This window comes from Protopterus annectens, chromosome 8.part0 (genome assembly GCF_019279795.1).
Source record: "Protopterus annectens isolate FY-2018-M chromosome 8.part0, PAN1.0, whole genome shotgun sequence".
NCBI lineage: Eukaryota > Metazoa > Chordata > Ceratodontiformes > Protopteridae > Protopterus > Protopterus annectens.
In genome coordinates, this window is record NC_056741.1 from 974,049,485 (window position 1) to 974,067,613 (window position 18,129).

The following is an 18,129-nucleotide window of genomic DNA, read 5'->3' on the forward strand; positions in this document are numbered from 1 at the left end:
GCGTGTATATATACATGCCTCCTGCACTCTTACACGCTCCATGTAAGATTAGGAGCTCAGGCTGCACGTCTCATTACTATGCATGGCGCTGCCATCTTGCTCCTAAACAGCCACCTCTGTGCAGGACTAAGCTAGTCCTGCATGGAGGAATAGTAAATCACGGGGCCTGTCTTTCATCTAGAAACAGCACATTTTATATATATGTGTATATGTATATATATATATATATATATATATATATATATATATATATATATATATATATATATATATCTATATATATATATATTCACATAAATATATGCACACACACACACACACACACACACACACACACACACACAAACACACACACACACACACACACACACACACACACACACACACACGCATTTAGCTATGGCTCCATTATCAGCCTGCATTTAAACAATTTCATGTTTATTGGAGCTCTGCATATTGATTTGATTATATGCTTCATACAGTAGTTTTCCCCTTTATCAGTGTTTCATATAAACATGTTATTCAGATGTGACCCATTTAAGCTAGAGCTGAGTCTTTGTAAGGTAATTTGGGTGCTCTTGATATGTAAGAATTTTCTCTTTTGTCTGTTTTAGAATCAGTGCTGTAACCCAGTAGAATTTCAAGTCAGAGAAAATGACTGTGTTGGTATTCACCTCAGGCTATTAGGTTTTCTTGTGCACCCCTTGATACCAGACTCATTTATTAAACTGTCAAAGGTATGTTTGTATAGAGCTATTCTTGTTAACATGATGGAGTTTGAACAAATGACCAGACTGCCACTGCACAAGCCCATAATTATTATTCCGGCACTGAGCTGATTACATTTCAACATTTTATGTGCTTTATTTTTTTCACGTTTTAATTTTATTTACATGGGGGAGGGGTTATCGAAAACACTGGCAAGAGCAGTACATGCTGATGGACTTCAAAAGAAAAAAATAAAACAGCATCATTAAAACGGCTGTGTATGAAGAGCTTTGTATGGATACTTTGATAGGTGCTGTAAAGCCATATTCCTCTGACTAGCCATTTCTTCTTTACAATACACCTAATTATGTCATAGAAGGAGACTATTGCTTTGTTTGACTGTTTTTGTACAATTCACTTGTATGATGACATTGTAAGTAGAAGAGACTATGGTGGGATTGGGAAGGAAAGATGTATTTTTCTCTTGATGTAATTGTTGGCCTCTTTCCTCTGATGGTGTGCAATAGCAAAAAAAAAAAAAAAAAAAAATTCACAAATAAGACCTAAGTCAGATTGTTAATGTTGACCCCTGAAGAAAAAGCTGTCTACATCCTTCAACTCATTATAGATGGCATGAAATTGATTACAGTAGGTAACTGCAGTACAAACGAATCCAATTTGTTAGTATTTCTGCGGTGGTGCTGCTGCGGTAGCATTGTCGCCTCACAGTAAGACATTTTCCTGTTCGATTCTCAGCATCTTCTGTGTGGAGACATGCGTGAATGGGCGTACCTTCCTTGAAGGTTGTGCATCAGGGCTGGCAACTCGGAATGTAAAAATCTACTGCCAATCATTAGCGGACTGGAGTTCCGCTGTGGCGACTCCTAACTGGGAAAAGCCGAAAGACACAACAACAGAGCAGGAGAAACATATGTCATTAGGTTGAGCTTCAGTAGAGATGAGAGAGATACAAAGAGTAGCAGTAGAAATGACATCTTTATCCTTCGGTTTTGGTTTAGTATCAAACATGTGTTTTATAGTGCACAGAAAAGTTAAGCTTGTGTGGTTTGCCCTTTAGGTGCTTTTAAAATTCCAGCTCCCCTGATATCCCTGCCTTTCTGTTCACATCACCACTTATCCTAGGCCCTGCTGAATAACATAAATGATTCTTTCAATTCCACCTGTTCTGGGAGCCCATTTCATGGATCTACTACCTTCTCTGTGAAGAATTACTTTTGAAGTTACAGGAATCTGCAGCCTGTGCAGCTGCATCCTATACATCATCCTTGCTGCTCATCTCCCTTATATTAGCTAGTATACCATACCATGCCCCTCATCTTTTCTGCTGTTCAGTGAGAAAGGTTTTATTTTCTGTGGTCTTATACCATGCATTTTCCCTTCCATCCCTCATGTAGCCTCAAATCACCTTTACTATGGACTCCTAGTACTTCAAGTCTATATTCCCGAATTGCAAAGTCTTCAGAAATTTATATGGTGTTCAGAGTGTGGCCAGACTAGGACCTGCTGAAGAAGAAGGATTGCTTCTTTCATTTACCGGCACTAAGACCATTAGTTTCACTTCTTAAAGCTGATACTTCTCATCTAAGTAACTTTGGCCCAGGTGCCGTACTTTGTATTTGTATATAGGGAACCCAACTGTTATTCTTTCTACCCCACCAGCCTCTCCACTCTTTCCATTGCCTCTGCACATCTCCACCACTGCTGCACAGCTTTGTGTTATCAGTGAAGAAGCTAATACTGTTTGTTTACTAAAGTATGTATTAAACATATGTTGAAGAGTGCTAGATAAGGGATAACTTCCGCTGTGCAAACTAATCACTTCCCTTATGCCTGACATATCTCTTATCACTGTCCTCTTTGTTCTGCCATACTAAAACATTCACTTTAGGATATTAGTTGGAGTACAGTCCAACAAAGTTAATGCCTGACAAAAAAGTCCTGACTATTAAGTTGGAGATTTGGTTTACTAATAAATCTGTGGGGGTAAAAATGACATGACTGTTGTCTTTCTGCCTCATCCCATGTACCTGTACAAAGGTAATGAGTTACTCAGTTTTACATTTCCCTAATCAGGACATTGTCAGGTTACCAGTGTGCAGTGTCCCAGTGCTACTCCCCATTCTTAAAAAAAAAAAGAAAAAAAGGAAAAAAAAGATAAGTGCTGCAGTCTGCCTCAGTTCCATAGTGCATCTCCATTAGGGAATTAATTCTACATACATTAATTGTAGCATTATATCAATTGTTTAAACCTGTTTATGTTTCAAAGAGTGCACTACAACATCCTTTAACGTAATCCATACAGCAGCTGTAGTATTTGAGTAACCCATTCAATAGTCACAAAGTCTAAATGCAAGTCTAAACATAACAGACTAATATCTTTAAAAATATGTCTAGCAAGAACAAAGAGGCAAGGTATATAACTTTGCTGATTCATTGTTTAGTAATTTCATTATCTGCAGCACTGCAGATGCAAATGCAATTATTTTTAATTTGGTATTTTGGCTTGTTGAACATTTAATTCAGTTTAGGCTACATCAGCAGAATGCAGCACTGGATGATATTCAACAGCAAATGATGAATGAAATGCACAAGACTTATGTTTCTAGCTTCCCTGCTGGCTTCATTTTATTAGTGAAGATCTTCACTGTACTGAATACTATATTGCACACTCGTTGTAATATTAGCTGTTGTAATATACACATTTGCAAAATGTTTAGTCATTCATTTCTAGTCTGGCATTTGCTACTCTTGTACTATATGTATTCTGTGCATCATTTCTATGTCAAGGTGTAGAAAAAAATGCTTTGCAAGTTTACTCTTTTGGTTCAGTATGCACATGATATGTGGAGTGTCATTCTGAGCAAACATCCAAGGTTGTGGCAGCTGACTGCATGGCACAGAAGTTTTTGCCCTGGAAATACCACTGCAAACAAAGGTCTGAGTAGTAGACTCAGCTGGAGAAGAAATTGCCAAAGCTGGAGACAGGAATAGAGACTAACATTGACTGACCCAACCATGGAAGCAGGAGATGTTTAGAGCTTTTTTGTAGGAATTTACCCATACTTCTCAACTGTTCAGATTCTCACAGAAAGTCCAATCCAGATTTCTGCCTCATATTTTTATCTGTTCCTCATAAAATGAGTGGTTTTCTGGCAAATCAGTAAGGATTTAAGTCACTTAATTATGATAGACATTTGAGTTTTAGACTTCACATCTTTCAGAAAATGCATGCTGATGCAAAGCCTGTTGTTCTAGCAACTCTGTAAGAACAATACTTAAAATCTGTCCCTATTCCGGGGCCATTGCATCCCTCATTATTTTTGGCTTTGTCCAGATTTCTTGCATTGTGAGTTTGAGAGGTATGACCACATCTATTAGGTAATCAAGATGCTATGGCTTCAGAATAGCACAATTTAAGATGGTGCATACCTGTTAAGAAGTAGCCAGTCATTCTCCCTGGGACACACAGTTGTACATAAATATGCACCTAAACAACCACAGCATGGCTAACATTCCATTCTCTGTCATCTGGCAAAAAGATTTCTGCACCTGCAGGATGGTGTCTCTGTGATCAATGGAGTTCACCCCTCCCCCACACCAATTCATGAGTGAGAAGACAAAATCAGTTACTGGGAGTTGGGATACATAGATTGGATGGAGTGGTCTGGGGGGAATATATATATATATATATATATATATATATATATATATATATATATATATATATATATATATATATATATATACTAAAATAAGAAAAATTAATACACACCACTATTCACACTGACTGTGTAGATGGAGATATATGTGAAGGCTAAACTATGTTCAGAATTGTGATGAGAGTTTGCAATTATTTCTAGGCTGCAATAAAACCCAGCACCTGCTGTATTCTTACTGCCTACCTATACATTTCCCATGCCACACATATCTGTACCAGTCTAACTAAATAAAGTCAGACATAGTCATGGATTCATAGTAGGGATTATCACACATACAGTTTACTGGCCTTGAGTATCTTGGTTGCTGTAATCCCATGTTGACATTTTCTGTTATTTCCATGTATACTACATATATATATATATATATATATATATATATATATATATATATATATATATATATATATATATATATACAAAATTATATACTTCAAGATTGTTTTTGAAGGAAGTTAGTAACTAAAATGTTTTTCAGCTTTTCCAGGTTAGGGGTCACCACAGCAGAACTCTGGTCCGCTCATGATTGGCAGTGGATTTTATGGTGCCAAGTTGCCAGCCCAACGCCCAGCCTTCAACGAAGGCACGCCCATTCACGCTCGCACCTACCTGCATGTTTTTAATGTCACTCGACCACAGGGAGGACATGCAGACGCCACACAGAAGGTGCTACAGCTGAAAATCGAACAGGAGAACCTCTTGCTGTGAGGCGACAATGCTATCCGCTGCACCACTATGGCAGCTGAAGGAAGTTAGTAACTGACTTTCCTAAATAGTAACCGTGAGTTTATTGTATAATTTTGATAGGGATTTGGCAATGTGTGTGTCACCTTTTTTATTACTGATATTTATTTTTTAGTATTAGGATCCCCAATCCAGTGTTAGCATCCCAGTAGAGCATTCCTGGCATATACTTTCAAATAAAACTGAATTTGATGTTGCCTTGGGACCAGGCAGCTGACATCTCTTAGTAGCCCTTAAGAAATAGAATATTAATGATGATTCTTGCAAGTGGCTTCTTTGAAGACTAGATGATGCGGTATTTTATTTAATACAAGGTTTTAACACTACGGTATAAAGTGATATAATTGTGTCCCTTACATTACTAAACATACCTTTTATAATTAGATTGGCTATAGAATACACCTTTCGGAAGGTACACACTGGTCAAAGTTTAAATTGTTAAATACCATTTACCCTAGTTCTTCAATGATGCTTCATTTATTAAGATTAAAGCTGATATTATTACCACTACTATGCCATGTTTATATTATTTGTAGATTATCTGAAAACTTCAGCTTCATTTATTATAGTAATTATGTTGCTAAGTTTATCATTAGCAGATTTTGGTGTCCATAGCCCATTCCTGTTTGACTAGAATATTCTAAACAGAAGTGACAAGTAGGAGACCACTGGTAAATTCTGTGAGGATAGACAGGTAACCCAAAGATTAAATTGTTACATCCTCTTGCATCACCAAAATTTGAAACATTGAAGTACAAAGGAACTGACATTAAATGCTGTTAATTTGATAGTTATTCCCATAAGTGAGATAGTGCTTTATAAATGCTGATGTTACTCCTTCAAAAAAGTGCAGAAACATTGTAAAGGCAACATCATCACCATCATCTGCAGCAACAACACAATTGTTTTCCAGTGTTTTACCTGGGTCAAGGTACCACATCAATTGTCACTATCTCCTTTGATTCAGAGCTACTTTCCCTTCTCTTTTGACAGTCGTGGCCACTTTTCTCCGGTCTTGCCTCATGCAATCCATCCATATCTCAGCTGGACATGCTCATTTTCTCTTGTTTTCTTCCTGTGTCTCCCAAATCTGCTTACTCACACCCTATGTTTTCCTGCACACGTAAGCAAGCTGTTGTAGTCTGATTTAATTTTCTCTACAACTAGGTTTACTTTGGCTTTCACTCTGAAGTCATCATCTCTTCTTCTGTCCCAGAGGGTATGTCATACTAGCCATCTCTGCTACTTCAGCTTCATCACCTCAAGCTTCCTCAGTTGCTCGGCCATACTGCAAAACTGGCCACAGTACTGTAGTGCACAGCTTGCTTTCAGCTTCTTTGGCATTTTTCTGACATGCACTGCTCCGATGTGCACAGCTTGCTTTCAGCTTCTTTGGCATGTTTCTACAGTACTCCTGCAGTACTCCTGATTATTTAGATGCAGCACCTTTCATTCTAGATTTTATGTCCTCATTGTGCTGTCCGACCTCTTCATTCACCCCTCCCAGATAAATGGGTGCTGTTATTCTGCTCAACTCTATTCCTTTCTATATCAGTAGTAAGGTTCTTTTGATTTCTGCTACTTGCTGCCATGACTACCATCTTGTTTGTACTCAGTTTCATCCAATTTGCATTCAGTTTTGCATTCCAGTCCCCTATCATTTATTAAATTTCCTGTTCAGAGTCTGCTTATTGTGCTACTTTCTAAACTGTATGTTGATATAGTCCATCACCAGCTGGAATAGGATTGGGCTCAGAGATAAACTCTGATGTAACCCCACTCGCATTGTAATTGTCTCTCTGTGACCATGAATGCTGTCCATACTTATGTCATAGGGTCAATGCACATAGCCAATTCATACTTGTGTCATTGGGTCATTGCCCACAGACTACACTAATTATACCAACATATCCTGGATTTTGAACCATCACTACACTTCACAAATCAGCTTTCTTGTGACCTTATTATATGCATTCCGTAGCTTTTTCTCCATTATCTGTCTTACTAAAGTCATTGAGGCAGTTGAATTGTGGCCTGATCTGAACCTAAATTGCTCATCTGCCATCTTACTTTCTACTTATTTGGTTTGTTTATTACCCACCCCAACACTGTCATGCAGTATGACAGGAGACTATATCTATGTGTTGTCTGTAGTTGTGAATATCAGCTTTTACTTGTTGCACTATTGTTATTCTCCAGTCATCCAAGACATGCCGTTCTCTCCATAATGGGATGAATACCCTTAGAAGCCATTTCTTGTGTAAGACGCCCAACACCGTGATCATATCTGCTGTGACACCATCTGAGCTTGCTGCTTTCACTGATTTCATTTTCCTTAGTGTGCATTCTGAGCTTGCTGCTTTCACTGATTTCATTTTCCTTAGTGTGCATTCTGAGCTTGCTGCTTTCACTGATTTCATTTTCCTTAGTGTGCATTCTGAGCTTGCTGCTTTCACTGATTTCATTTTCCTTAGTGTGCATCATACTTCTTCTAGCATCCGTTCTCCTTTCTCTTTCAGCATAGGCAGCGCATATGGCAGTAGAGCCTTTGAGGGTTTTCTTCATTCAGTATCTTCTTGAAGTATTCCTTCCATCTGCCTTTGCTGTCCTCTGGCCTGGTGAGCAGATTGTTGGTGGCATTCCTTATGAATGGCATCTTATGACAGTCTTCTTTATCCTCCTGTCTTTGCCTTACAGCTTTATGGGGCTTCTTTGAAACACCTGCTGAGTCACTTTTCCAGAAACTGTCAGAGTTTTGTGATGGTTTGTTCTTTTGAAATTATGATTGGTCTTCTAGCCTCTTTGTTAGTCAACCGGTATTCCATTTTAGTATGGCCTATGTGTTTCTATCTTATACTAACTTCCGGCACTCTTTCTTTCTTTTGGTAACCTCTTGGACATCTGCAGTCCACTACCAACTTTCCATATGAACATTAGGTCTCCCTTTAATAATAATTCCTTATTGTTCAATACTAACAAACATAGGACCCCGTATCATTTTTTTAAGCTCCATTGTGATTGTCCCAGTTGTTTTGCAAAAATATTAGTCAGGCTGATGGGTTTGATATTGATTGGTTTAATGAGTCCCCCCATCCCTTAGTGAATTAAGGCCATTAAAACCTATTACTGCACGGCAAGGATAAGTCCACGTGATAACATTTTATTTAACACAATTGAGTCGTACCATTTTGATTGTCAATATAAAACCACCAGGTATGCTGTTTTGTCTCATGGTACTTAAGTTTTTAATTTTACTTGTGGCAACAGTCATCATGTCTGTAGTTATATAAGGATCATTTCACTGGATTATGTAGTTTTTGAACTGCGGAAGGTTATTTTAACAATTTACTTTATAAATAAACATCTTAGTTAAGTTCAAGCACTGGACTTTACCTTTAAAGCTTCAGAACTTAAATAATTTCTAGTACTGATGCAATCCTTCCTGTATAGCCATTCCTTCACAGCTAACAAATGCGACTTCTCAATTTGCAGTAGCGAGAGATAAACATTTGAGTTGCACATTGGTTCGGTAAGTGACATAACTGCCTTACAGCCTAAGATTATCCAGTTCAATTCCCCTCTGTGTCACCTTTCGTGGGTTCTGTAATTTCCTCCTACATCCCAAAGAGATGGCATTACTTGAACAGCAAATCTTCTGCAAATTGCCACAGTGCTGAATTGTGTGTGTGTGTGTGTGTGTGTGTGTGTGTGTGTGTGTGTGTGTGTGTGTGTGTGTGTGTGTGCATATGTGTGCATGGACATAAGCACACACATCCTGCATGTTAATGGTATGGGGACTGACTTTCTACATTTCTTCCATTGTTTTCTATGGTAGGTTGTATCTCCCTTGCATGGCCTGAACGGGTTGTCAGAAAAAATGAAGGAATTAATTTAAAACATGCTTTACTTCTGAGATCAACCTCTATATTAAAGTCCCTCCCCCAAAGGAAAAAAAAAATGCATGAAGAAAAATTTGAAATGCATACAGATAATTTAGTTGTTATTTCATGCTGATAAACATTACATATTTACAAATTTTGCTGTACCTCACCTGTTTTTTTTGCAAAGATATTTCCTCCATGGTTGCACTCAACCCTTGTTACAAGTGAAAATGTAACACTTTCATATGCTCTTTTTTCTTTGAGTGATTTCTGACTTTAAGGGTTAAATTGCAGTAACTTAAATATGTTCTTCAAATATACACTCTCCACATGTGAATCACTCAAGTGATGGAAAATGATGATTCCTCCTAGTGTCAGACTGTACCAATTTTAAAGGTGTGAGACTGCTCCTTTACTTCAGAAGATACCTGCCAACCTCTCAGAGCAGAATATATGGATAAAGCTATAAATAAAAGAGGGACAAAGGCCCAAACATAGGAGCAATTTTTAAATATTGCTCTTGCAAGCTTTGAAAGTTGATAGAATAACCGGTTTTGGAGTAGAATGCATTATCTGAAAGTACGAAGTCTGAAACTCAGTTTGTATGTCATTATTTCCTAACTTCAATCTTTAATGATTTCTCACTAATTTGCCAGAAAACCACAACTTTATGAAAAATGAGCCAGATATATGAGGCATAAATCTGGACATTCTGTGAAGATGTGTACAATTGTGAGGTATGCTTCAGAATCTTTGCCTGAAGGCATGGAAGTTAGTCATCGATACAGCTGTACCTGTGCATTGCCTGAAGGCATGGAAGTTAGTCATCGATACAGCTGTACCGGTGCATTGCCTGAAGGCATGGAAGTTAGTCGTTGATATAGCTTTACCTGTGCATTGCCTGAAGGCATGGAAGTTAGTCATAGATACAGCTTTACCTGTGCATTGCCTGAAGGCATGGAAGTTAGTCATCGATACAGCTGTACCTGTGCATTGCTTGAAGGCATGGAAGTTAGTCATCGATACAGCTGTACCTGTGCATTGCCTGAAGGCATGGAAGTTAGTCATCGATACAGCTGTACCTGTGTATTGCCTGAAGGCATGGAAGTTAGTCATCGATACAGCTGTACCTGTGCATTGCCTGAAGGCATGGAAGTTAGTCATTGATACAGCTGTACCTGTGCATTGCCTGAAGGCATGGAAGTTAGTCATTGATACAGCTGTACTTGTGCATTGCCTGAAGGCATGGAAGTTAGTCGTTGATATAGCTGTACCTGTACATTGCCTGAAGGCATGGAAGTTAGTCGTCGATACAGCTGTACCTGTGCATTCATAATTTTGATCATACTATGGTAGTTTTCTCTGAATTACAAATACATCCCTGCAATTTTCATTAATGGATGTTTGTTAAGTTACTCAAGGAAAAAATGTGTGACAAAAAATTAAGTAGATACCACAGCAAAGGACATGAGTTAAATCAGCCAAACTGTCACAAGAATATCTATAGATCAAGAATGTAGCCTCTGGTGAAAGCAGTCAGATATTCAATAGTCATTGATTCTCTCAGACAGAGTGAGAAAATTGCTCAGTCTGGAATGCTGAAATGCCCTTTTACCTCTAAGAACAAAATAGAAAATGTGTTTCTAATAAGCACATTTAGCTGCCATGACTTTAACATAAGTCTTTAAATTCAGAACATATAAATATAGTTACTGCTGAATGTGCTTAAAGACAAAAAAAGTATTTTGGCAGGCAAATGAAGAAAATGTCAACCCAGTTAGCTGGTTCCTTAAAGCAGCTGTCACAGCTCTTAGTGACTTTCTTGGTGCAAACGGCATAACGGAACTCCGCTCCTACAGTTGCAAGAATACCAGTTGCTCAGCATCTGGACTACCTCCATTTATCACTTGGATGGCTAAAGACAGTCAAGCTAAGGATTCTGCAGAAGAAACCAGTGACATTATGCATTTTTAAAAATGGAATTTAGAAGAGTGAATGTGTCATGTAATCTGTGTCATTCTCTTTACTGTTACAAAACATTACCCATGGTGTGGTTATGTACCCCGTGCCTTGTTTCACATTGGTGATGAAGCATGAAAAGCCTTCATTAGCAGTGAGAAAACAGCAGATGAGTACTGAAAATGCCATCAAACTATTATATTTTCTAGACATCAGGCTTGAGTATTTATTTATTTATAGGTTCATAGATTAGTACTAAGCTAACTGCCCTTGTGAGCCATTTTAAGCCTAGCCAATTATCCCTTGTGAGACTCAAACCCTGCACCTTGTGTTTGTAAGGCAAACACCTTAACCTTTAGGCCACCCTCCCAACCCACTTAATAACTGAGTAGGGCTGCTCAAACTGATCCTTTTCAGCCACAACTCAGGTCATATTCTGGCAAGATGAACATCCTACAAAATTTAATTTGTAGAACATTTACAAGTTTAGGTTCAATAAGGTATATTAGATAATTTAAGTACATTGAAGACAATTTTACATTTCAGAGGCATTTGCATGCCATAGCATTAAGAATTACTGAACATGATGGACAATTTCTAAACATATAAGAGATGTTTACATATTTCAGAGGTAGATTCAGTATGCATGTAATTACAAAATTCAAGTTGATTAGATAGTATTTACAAATTCAATTGATTTGGAAATAACTAGAGATCACTTTAAGTACAATATTTACAAATAGATACAATAATATTATAAATTGATGGTTTTGTATTTAGGTGTGAGTTTTTTCACATAAGAAGTAAAAAAGGCTTACAAGTAAGTTTGCCAAGAAGCGGTAAAGAAGGCTTTAGATATTGGCTTAGTTTGGAAGTTACTTGGGGTAGACTTCGAGGCTGGGTTTGTTGAATACAATAACATTTAGTAGATGGTTGTAAGTGACTGAGTAGGGATATCTGAAGGTGATGAAAGTGGGAAGGGATAGAACACATCTACATGATCTGACTTAAAAAAATTATAATAATAAAAAGCTCAAAAAAAAAACAACAACATCTGGCAAGCAGCAGAAACAAAAAAAATGTAGAACATACACATATGTAAAAATACACATACATATGTGTGGGTATGTATATGGGTATATCTGTATATATAGATATGTGTATTCAGATATGTGCACATTCATGGAGGTGCTGAGGCAAGCTAATGTTGCATGTCATTGGATCATTCATGATTAAAACCCATGCAAGGAGATCCCCTCTTGGTGATATATATATTCTTTTCTTTCACCACAGCTATCTGGGACAGACATCAGTATAATTACAGATAGAAGGGTGTAGTGTGAACAGAGAGAGTATAATTGGAGATGCAGGGGTGTGGTGAATACATGGAGATGGTTCTTTATCATTTTGTTGAAGCGACTACCTGTTGAACACTTATTCATCGATCTTAATCCATTGAATGCTAATTCTGTTGTACATTCATTTCAGTAAATTTTCTCCTGAGGGGAAAAACTTGGTGGCCATCACTGGGAATTTACTGCTTTCCCCACTGTAGTGCTATCCCGGAGTTGGTATATTTAGTTGGGGAGTGTGGGTTTTAAATAATGTTTTTTTGTGTATATATATATATATATATATATATATATATATATATATATATATATATATATATATATATATATATATATATATTGACAACACACACTCCTTCTTTCAACTTTCAACTCATGCTTCAAGGATTGCCATGCAAATTAAAAACCCAATTTGGGTACCCAATGCACCCTTTGGGACCACACCCCTGCTATGCACCCTACTAGTCAGACTGCTAAGTCCCCAGGGTTGGAACCCCAGTCTCAACCAGAATTTCCTCAACCAGGAAAATTATTGACAAAAACAGAATTGACCTAATTGTGTTGTGTGTGTGTGTGTGTTTGTGGTGTGTGTGTGTGTGTGTGTGTATGTGTGTGTGTGTGTGTGTGTGTGTGTGTGTGTGTGTGTGTGTGTGTGTGGTGTGTGTGTGTGTGTGTGTGATATAATATAGATATATAGATATAGAGATAAAAATCAAAAAAAACAAAAATAAAAATAATAAAATATAAAAAAAATATGTTGTTTTATTACAAGGGAAAAATAATGGTGTAGACTTTTCTTTAGCACAGGCAAAATAAAAATGATATATTCTGTCATGCCATTTGTTTTACAGTTCCATCATGATTTCTCACAGTTTCTTTCTGTCTGGACTCTTAGTAGAGAACCTCCAGGCTACATCAGGTTCTCTTCTCTTGTCTCTTCTTTTTTAAAGCATTTTCCCCCAGAAACTGTGCTCAGTTGTCAACCTCATCCTGCATTGAAAGGTTAAACTGAATGACAGTGCTGAAAAACTTCTGCTTGTGAACTACACAGTATGATGACTGCCTTTTTGTCTGCAAACCTTTTCTAAACCTTCAAATTCTAAAATGTAATGTAAATACCTTCTAAAATATTTACAAAATACTCTATGCAGAACACCATTTTGTGACATTATATGAATGTAAATTAACTGACTGAATGTGCCAGCTTTGTTTTTCTGTACGAGATGGAAGTACAGTGGGGATCAGAGAATTTTGTGAGGAATGGACCATAAGCATGAGACAAAAGTCTAGATATTCTTCAAAAATCTGGACATTTGAGAGGAACACTCTGTGTCTTTCACTGTCACCGTGCCGCTGATGTTAAGGAAGGCACAGGAAGGATATTTAAAAAAATACTCAGAATATGGCATCACCATTCCTTGCTGCTGTCCATCTCGCCCTCTTTCATTAAGGGTTATTATAGGCTCATAGGAATTCTAAGACAAGTAAGGGACCTCTTGCGCCTTGCTAAAACCCCACTTTATGATGTGCCTCCAGTTCCCAGAAAGGCAATACATGTCAGGGCAGGGATGGATTTGTAGATGACATTCCAGTCATCAATGTTTCTCTCTCTCTTTTTTTTTTAAACAAGAAACATCATTTTTAAATTGTCATGTATGACATAAGCAATGTTATAGTTATATAAATGTAAATAAACCACAGTGACACAATCTCAGTTGCAAACATTATACATTCCAAACTGTGCCGACCCAACTGTAGCTGCAAACATTATGCATCACTTTTAATATAGCCAGTCATTGTTAGTCAACCATTACATAACTCATATAAGTCCTGCCTTCTTTTAAACCTCATTCCTCCTGTTCATGTATTGATGCCACATTTCCCATTTTTTTTCCTATGTAATTTGCTCCTACCCTTTTCTAAAGACCCTAGTTCCAGTTGTTTCATAGCAGTTACTGTCTTCCCTACTTCTTGATAGAAAGTGAGAGGTCTACTCTGATTAACATATAAAAGTAATTTGTTCCAATGTGGAGGTTACCATTAGATAATTATTAGATATTCAATCTGCCCTTCCAATGTGTTTAGTTTATGGTGCTGTGGAGGTGTAAATCCCTAGTCTGAGTATTTGTACAGCTAATTGTCTTGTGGAAGTCTCTGAAGCTACAGAATGCTAGACAGAGATCTCCTTACAGGAGCCCTAGAAGTGACAGAGTATAAGGACAGAGCTGCAAGCCTGTCTTAGTAACCCATGATTTTTACATCAACAATATTTTTAGTTAAGAATCTTTTATATCTTCTTAGGTATACAATTTGTTTAGCTAGGTGATTAGTGAAGCTACAGGTTTAATGGTGAGGGTCTTAACAGCAGGAGTGGCCTTAGGTCGACTGCTGCCCTAGGCAAAAGGGCTCCACAGCGCCCCACCACCACACCACCTGGTGCCCCCATCCTGGTCTGCTTATACCAAACGAACACTGAAAAAGCGCCCCTACTACAGCAGCGCCCTAGGCGGCTGCCTAGTTGGCCTATGCCTAAGGCCGGCTATGCTTAACAGAGAAATAAATACCCAAGTTCATTTGGTTTTAGGCCAAAATATGCTCCTGATTATTTCCCCAAAAAAAGAGGTAAAAAATGTTATGTAAACAGAGTTTACGAAAATTTTAGTTTTGTCTAGGTAATATCTAAGTTGTCTGTTGATTTTCAGGGTATAGGGAATCCTTTCTTCCTCATTTTTCGGTTCTGAAAAGAAGACAAGAACAAAATCAATCAGAAACCTAGGTGTAATTTTTCAGTTTTAATTTATTTGTGAGTCGATGTTAGTTGGGTATGTGAGGCACTGGCAAATCTGAAAACCAAATAAAACAATATCCATTTTTGTGTTTTTCTGTGAATTGCCTCTTACTTGTTTTCATAGTTATGGATAGCCACCTTTAAAAATAAATGCACACACTCTTTCATGCATGTTAGTGTTGAGTGAGTGGGTAGTTATACCACATGTCTGATTATCCCTGGGAATCATCACTTGATTGTCAGGTAATTACTTTCATTCCAGACAGTGAAAAGTTGTAGTACCTGCTAGATATCAACTTGCTAGCACTTGCTTTAATGTAACCTAGTTACACTGGTCATCCTTCTGTACGATCAGTTATTAAAAATCAGTGCTATCAACTTTGACCTGATGTCGTTTGAATTCAAGATTAATGAACTTTCAAACCTTCTCCCTTTGTACATACAAAGTTTTGATGAATACCCCATTGGGGCAGTTTATGTTGTGGAAAGTAATAATTCAATGTGTGCTGGACCTCTTGCCTTTTTAACAAATGGCAAATTACTGAAATGCCCCTTTCGTCAAGGGTGGAAGACTGTTTACTAATTCCGTCATAAAATCATCAATTAAAATACCCCAGGAGGAAATAGTGCTTAAAAAATGGCAGTGATGTGGAACAGTAAGAAAGCCACAGTTCACAAGGGTAAAGAAGGCACTTAAATCTATTTTAAATGTAATGCTATGAATTACCTTTAAATTGCCCAAGGAGGAAAATAAACTTACTGTTATGTGCTGCACAAGAAATCATGGTTGTAGTCTTCACCAGGACTTATTCAAGCTTGTAAGCATTAAATTAACATGCTGCAAACATTTTAGCAGATTAATGCAAAGACAGTAAAGAGACTGAGTTGCATTCAAAGTACAAAAAACTGAACCATGCTTTTTAAATACATAGTAACAGTTTTTTACCTATGCTGAATGCTGACTTGCAATACAGATGATATTATAATGAATGAATACAAGTGTTTAGTAATGCCGGATGGCCGAAGGCAGTGAAGAAACAGAAATGAAAGCAAGTCGCTACAACATTTGTAATACTTTGATGATTGCTATAGTTGATAGGGGTGGTCACAGTACTTTTCTGTAATGTAAATCATGATGTTCTAATCCATAAATGAACGTGTTTTACATGCAACAGATTCTCTGGAGTAATAACACGTAATGCAGCGTTGAGATGGATCCTGTACTACAAACTACTTTAATAAAAAGGAAAGCTGATTCTCTTCTGTGAGTCATTTTGGAAGTTTTGTTGTATTTCACATTTTAGTTTTACCCCACATGGATGTGTATAAGGATCCTGTGGTCTTGTCCATCACTGACAGCAGATGGTTTCAAGAAGATTGACCAAGCAACAGACCAGTGCAGTGGTGGTGATACAGCAGATTTTAAACTAGACTCTTGTGGCTTAATGAGAGATGAGTTATAGCAAGAAGCTTACATTTTAAAAATCTTTCTATTCTTCCATCATCATTTATTGTCACAAGCTTTGGGTAGTGACCAACAGTCTAAAATCAGAGAAGAGAGAGGAAAAAGGTCCCTTCACAGGGATATTGGAATCACTGCCTATGACAAAATAAAGGGCTCAGCCATCTTGGAGCATCATGGAGGAGAGCAGTTGATTTTAGCCACCATGCTAGTGATGATATTCCCAATGGTGTAACATGAGTTGCACATTGTGAGGAGGACCAAGGCTAAATCATGCCAATCTGAAGTGATGACCTCTTTTTGCTTGTTGGGAAATACACAGGGACACCAATGAATTGGATAAATGAGTGTAGTCCGCCTATCAAGCTTGAAGCCACTGTGACCTTTACAAGCAGAAACATTTTAGAAAATGAGCCAATGCACAGATGGACATTTTTGTTCAATGATTGCGCTTCCCAAAGCAAAATGCTGACAATTTTTATGTCTGGGAAAAGGTTATTTTGCTTGATGACAACAAAATATTTTAGATTGCACACAAAATTCATTTTTGAGTGAGGATACTGAAAATTGCCATAGATAAGGTGAAGCTTTCACCAGATTGAAAGCTGGATTAGGACTTCAGTGGTCTGTGAGACTTTTACTCTAAAACTTTAAAGTGAATCCTTGTCACAGAATAAGGGAAGTATGACTAGCGTCCATTTCCAGGCCTGTCAGGGAAACTGACAGCATGAATCATAGGTTTGCCTTGTTTTAGACTTTTTTGCATATAACAGCTATTTATAAGTGTCTCTATTTGCATCTCTCAACAAACTCTGCATAAAGATTCTTATTAGCCAGAGCGGACAGAGCAATTCACAGGTATTATTATTATTAGCAGTAATAGTAGTACTAACAGTGGTAGTAATAGTAGCATTAAGTTAATTTTTTGCATAAGAAATTTTTCCTATTCCTAGGTCCCTGCTGTGGGTTTTGTGAAAAGCATTATACATTTTGTACTCACTGTCTGAGGGGTACAGTGCAGTGTAAGGAAAACGTTTCTCTTTGATGCAAAAAATGCTTTTTGCATGTATTATGACCTGTTACTTTCCTTATGACTTGTTGAGTTTCCTCTCGATAAAGAATCAACTGGTCATGAATTCTACCTATTGAGAAAATTAACTGCAAATGTTTTTTGTTTGTTGTTGGTTTATTTATTTATTTATTTTTTACAGGCAGGGCAAGCCCTGCTATACTCTTTACATGTAAGAAGCAACTCTCCACTGTCCTGAATTTATAAATACCAGCACTACTTTCAAACAAATATGAGGAAGGGAGTGGAATCATCAGGAAAGCATACTTAAAAACTATGTCAGCATGATTTCCTATGAAGATAGTGATCAGGAAGAAAAACTTTGCCAAATTTTGCAAAGTGCATTTATTACATCTCGAGTTTGTACTCCTTGAATTGTAGTGCAGTTGAAAATTGCTAGAATTCATGTGTTTGACTTGATCAGAAGTG